This window comes from Nannospalax galili, unplaced genomic scaffold (genome assembly GCF_000622305.1).
Source record: "Nannospalax galili isolate Female #2095 unplaced genomic scaffold, S.galili_v1.0 scaffold1398, whole genome shotgun sequence".
Lineage (NCBI taxonomy): Eukaryota > Metazoa > Chordata > Mammalia > Rodentia > Spalacidae > Nannospalax > Nannospalax galili.
Genome location: NW_008342016.1, coordinates 411,142 through 417,126, shown reverse-complemented (window position 1 = coordinate 417,126; position 5,985 = coordinate 411,142).

Below are 5,985 nucleotides of genomic sequence, written 5' to 3'. Positions count from 1 at the left end.
CTACATAGTGAGTTCCAGGCCATCTGGGGCTACAGGGAGACCCTGTCTCAAAAAAAAGAAAAAAAAAATTTACATTCATTTGCCAGCTCTGCCACTAACTAGATTTTTGTGACTTTAGTCACTGAATCTGTCTGTGACAAGAGCTTCCTGACCCATGTACACTGGCACTACAGACAGATGTGCCCAGATCCAGAGCCCCCCTCACCTTTTGAAGCCAAAGGAGGCCAGGATGGCCGATGAGCCAGACACACACCTTTGTCCATCTTCTGTGTGCCTGCAGTCACTTCCCAAATGTGTCATAACATGAGAAAAGTTGGGAAGCACTGCTTAAGTTAGCTTATCTGAACTTTTAGTGACCTGTGAGACCATCTATTCCATGCTGTTTTTTTAAAAAGAGTACTTATTTTTCACTGTAAATATTGAAGTTTAAAACTAACTCTGATTTTTAAAAAATCTTTTAAGCAGATGCTATTTAATATATCACTTCAGATGGCATTTTAAATAGATACAACCCTTTGGAGTTGCAATATGGTACTTTATAACACGAGCCATAAAATTGACGATATTGGGCCAGTAAAATGACTCAGCAAGTAAGAATGCTTACTGCACAGGCCTGAGACCTGAGCTGAATCCCAGAACCCACCATGGAAGGAGAGAACTGACACCTGAAAGTTGTCCTTTAACTTCCACATGTATGTTGCGGCACATGTTTGCCCCAAACACCCATCACATGCATACACATACATATATGTAGATGATGAAAATAAATTTAAAAATGTATTAAGTGACCATAATCTTTGCTCTGTGAACTCTATTCGTTTTTAAACTTAAGAATTATACCAAATAAATAAATAAATAAGTGCATGAGAATGTTTATGTGTGCATTATAAATAGTAGCAATTAAACTATAGTTTTAATAGTAGCAATTAAAACTATGGGGGAATCTACATGTCAAAGAAAGTATGCTAACAAAAATAATAAACTACACTGCCATGAAAATAATTGTTTGGAAGACCATAGAAACAGGATATGTCTATGGTGAGAAAATAAGCACAATACAAAATAGTATGCATACTAGGATTGTCAATGTAAAACCTTTGTGCATGAGAAGGTGATATTCAAAATAAATTCACTGTGTTAGTAGAAGGGTTATGGAATGATTTTTAACTTATTTAAATTTTCTTTAATATTACTTTGCATTTTCAATAAAAATAAAAATAAATCACTGTGTACATAATTAAGACTGAGCTTGAGCCAATTGGATAGCAAGTCTGAATTAAAGCAAGTGAATTATAGAATATTTCAGTCTATAATTTGAATTATAGTTTATTTTATTGTTCTCAAGAACATATAATAGCTAATACTGGAAAAATACTATGTTGCCCAGTAGTGTTTTACAGTCTGCTTTGTGGGGTAGTGAGAACAGTTGCAGTCACTTTCCCTCCTTTGCCAGTTCATCTGGGTCCTGTGGACTCATAATTCCTCTGTTACTGGGAATTCTTTTTTTTTTTTAAGTTTTATTTATTTTTTTTATTTTATGTGTATGAGTGTCTTACCTGCATGTATGTAAGTGCTCTGCATGTGTATAACACCCATGGAGGCCAGAAGAGGGTATTGGACCCCCTGAAACTGGAGTTACAGATGATTAGTCACTATGTAGGGGCTGGGAACTGAATTCAGGTCCTTTGCAGGAGCAACCAGTGCTCTTAACCATCGAGCCATCTCTCTAGCCTCTTCACTAAAAATCTTTTTGGTTTTTTTTAGATTTTAAAATGATCAAACAATTATCCCAGGAATGCAGGGATGGTTCAACATTTGTTTTTTGCTTTTTGGTCTTTTTGAGACAGGGTCTCCCTGTAGCTCCAGCTGTCCAGGAACTCACTATGTAGACCAGGCTGGCCTTGAACTCACAGAGATCCACCTGCCTCTGCCTCCCAAATTCAATAGTTTTTAATAGCATTACTTTTTTAACAAAAATAACTTGATTACTTTGAAAAACTTTGTATAGGTTGGAGAATTTGAAAGGGGACTAAATGCCAAACATATTACAACAGTGAGAAATTTTACAATATTGTTGAAGCTTGATAGTACTGTTTTGTTGGTAAATACTCAAAATTATAGTAGACATAATTATAAATTTACATTCTAAAATACAATTACATATTTTTAGTTTGAAAGTTGTATCAGTTTACTTATTAAAGTAATTTTTTGATTTTTAATTTCTCAAACTGATTTTTATCTCCAGAAGTTCAATTAGGTGATTTACATGTTCTGTAGGGCACAGGCAAAGGTACACTGGAGCTGTAGAAGAGTAATGGAAAAATGACGGAAAGCCTTTTGGTGCCTGGGAATGGGAAAGGTTCAACATTAAAGCTTGGGTGTCCAGGACCACATGTGAAATCAAGACTACAGCTGGCCATCAAAGGAGGTAGGACGTCCATTCTAGAGAATCAGTTCTCTCAGCACCAGAATCTGCAAGTGACAGAGACCACCCCTGTCCCCAATGGGAATTCTTAACTGTGTGTTTCAGCCACCATGAAGCCCCCAATGTTCCATCTAGAGAAGCTGTTGGTTATGAACGCATAGTCTCTTTCAGGTTTGCAGTCCTGCCCTCATCTTATTTTCAGTGTTCTCAATAACCTGTCATTTCTTAGGCATGTATAATGCACAGTAAGTATATCAGTTGTTTTACCGCCCCCCCCCCCAAAACAAAGCATTCTGCAGGTGCTTGAAGGATCTTAAAAATAGTTTATGATTGGCCGAGCATGGTGGCACACACCTTTAATTCCAGCGCCCGGGATGCAGAGGCAGGCGGACCTCTGTGAGTTCAAGGCCAGCCTGGTCTACATAGTGAGTTCCAGGACAGCTGGGGCTACAGGGAGACCCTGTCTCAAAAAGACCAAAAAAAAAAAAATTTATGATTGAGACATTTAATTTTCAGCTTCTAAACTTCCTATTTGCTTTGATTTATACACAAAGGATTAAGAAAATATGCACATTTCTATCATCTGCCCCAAACTTCAATCACTGCAACATAAATAAAAATGTTAATGTATTTAAACTAATAGCCATTACTTTGGGAAGTCAAACATATTTTACAAAACAAAGAAAAATGTGAACATAATTTTAACCAAGGCTTAATTAAGATGACTTTAAGTATCCAATTTTCAAAAGTTGCTATTTCTACCCAAGTATGGTGGCACACACCTTTAATAACAGGACTTTGGAGGCAGATGCAGGTGGATCTCTGAGTTCAAGGCCAGCAAGGGCTATACTAAGAGCCTGTCTTAAAAAGAAATGAAAAGAGGGGCTGGAGAGATGGCTCAGTGGTTAAGAGTACTAGCCGCTCTTGCAGAAGACCTTGGTTCTGCACTCCATGGCAGCTAACAACTGTCCGTAACTAGTTCCAGAGGAATCTGACACTCTCTTCTGACCTCCATGGGGGCATTGCACAGCACGGGTGCACTTACATACATTCAGGCAATACACTCATACACATTAAATAAAAAAAGAAAAGCAAGCTGCTGACTTGTTAGAAGTGGCCATATCTCTTGTTAGAAGTGGTTTTATTTTTGGTTGTTCAGCTGAAACAAAAAGAGGATCAGTATCTAGGGTTCTTCCTGCTTCACAAAATACTAACTTTTGTTTTCCAATGCATGTCAGTATATCCCTTTTACAAACTGAATGTGTAGGCTAAGTGTGGTGACATATGCCTTTAATCTCTCTGAGATTGAGGGCAGCTGGGGCTATAGGGAGACAGTATATAAAAAAAGAAAAAAAAAGTTTTCTCCCCAAATTCCCTATGTTGAAGCCCTAGTCCTCTGTATATTTGAGACAGGACGAATACTCTGGAAGTAATTAAAGTTAAGTGACATCCCAAGTGTGGGCCTTCATCTTTACAGCAGACACCAGAGGGTCTGCTGGTGCATGTGCTTGCTCTAACCCTCTACCATCCACCCACCCCTAACTTGGCCATCTGGTTCTTCCAGTCTCCAGCTCTGTGAAAAGTGTGCTCAAGTCATTCTGTGGTATTTTGTTATGGCAGCCTGGGCAGACTAGCACAATCTTTATAAGAAAGAACACTTTATATTATGCAGTCTAGGTGCAAGGTCAGCAAGTGAAACAATCTGTCCCCCAGACAACCCCTTTCTCTCCCTGTCTTGTATGCAAAGCAACCAACACAATATTTTATTAGTCTAAAAATGTCTGAAATTGGGGGCTGGAGAGATGACTCAGTGGTTGAAAGCACCAGTTGCTCTTCTGGAGCACCCACGTGGTGGCTAACAACCATCTGTAGCTCCAATTCCAGGGGATCTGACACCCTCTTCTGGCTTCCACAGGCATTGTGCAACACGGGTGCATTTGCATGCATGTGGGCAGTACACTCATATACATAAAATAGAAATAAAATATTTTTTAAAGCCTGAAATTGTAGAAAAGCAGCTTCATTTCTCAGGTCACAGTGACACAGCATAAAGTTTGTCTTAGGGTATTCCTTTGCCATACCATCTCATTTTCAACCAGTGATGAGCCTAGAGCCATGGCTGACCAAGTTCTCCAATGGTTTGATTGATAAAAGCTGCTAGAGATGCCATAGTGACTAGGAGTCAGAAATGCTGTCTCATCTTCCAGGCTTCCTGCAGACCCATTTCTGTCTTCTCCTGTTTGGTTATATGAGCCTTTTTTGTTTTCAGTTGGAATTCTGTCTCTTGGAACCAAAAAGTACAGACTAAAATGAGTTGGGTGTAGCTCAGTGGTAGGATCTTGCTTTTTATTTGTCAAGCCCTTATTTAATCCCCAGCCCCCCTCCAAAAAAAAATTAGAAATGTACAGTTCAATAGCATATAAAGTAAGTATGTAAAGAATTTTTTTAAAGTAAGCACATTGGGGGCTAGAGAGATGGCTCAGTGGTTAAGAATACTGGCTGTTCTTGCAGAAGACCTGGGTTCGAATCCCAGCATCCACATGGCAGCTAACAACTGTCCATAACTCCAGTTCCAGGGGATCCAAAAGCCTCTTCTGTCCTCCATGGGCATTGCACAATACGGGTGCACTTACACTTAGGTAATACACGCATACACATAAAAAATATTAAAAAAAGAATATGGAATTTAAGAAATTGCAGACTGATACATCTTCACATGCTTTTATTTATTTATTATTATTTGTGTGTGTCTGTCTGTGTCTGTGTATGTTAGGTCTCTTCTTTATGGGGGGATCTTTTTGAGACAGGGTCTCCCTGTAGCTCCAGCTGTCCTGGATTCACTATGTAGACCAGGCTGGCCTTGAACTTACAGAGATCCGCCTGCCTCTGCCTCCCAAGTTCTGGAATTAAAGGTGTGCACCACCACGCCCGGCATAAATCCTTTTTTTTACATTGATCAATTCTTTTTTTTTTTTTCGGTCTTTTTGAGACAGGGTCTCCCTGTATCCCTGTAGCCCCAGCTGTCCTGGAACTCACTATGTAGACCAGGCTGGCCTTGAATTGACTCAAATATACCAAAAAGATAAAATAGATTTTAAAAGGGAAGCAAAAAATTAAAGAAAGGTCAAGAGCAAGCATGCACTCACGGAAAACAGAAGCCTGCCTGATTGTGGGCCTCACAAGCATTTCAAGGTTTAGAATTTGTACAGGCTCAGTATGTTTCAGAACAGTCACCTTTTATGGATACTGTTTCTGAGCAGGGAGCTTGGCATTCTGTGCTTCTCTGAGCTGGTGGATATCCTTGAAGACTTGGCAAGAAACAAAAACTTCATTCGGACCTCAGGAAAACAAGGGAGGCAATGGAGCTGTGTTCCCCTCTTGCATCTAAATCTTGTTTATAGTCTTCTGTCTGCTTCTTTGTTCATCCAGAACTAAGTAGAAACAACTAGAATGAAATCCAAGACTTTATTCTCTGCTTTCCCAAACTCAGATCAGACTTCAGTCCTCGGCTTACATTATATTGTCCTGCTCTGTTTTTATAGTAAACACATAATAAGAGA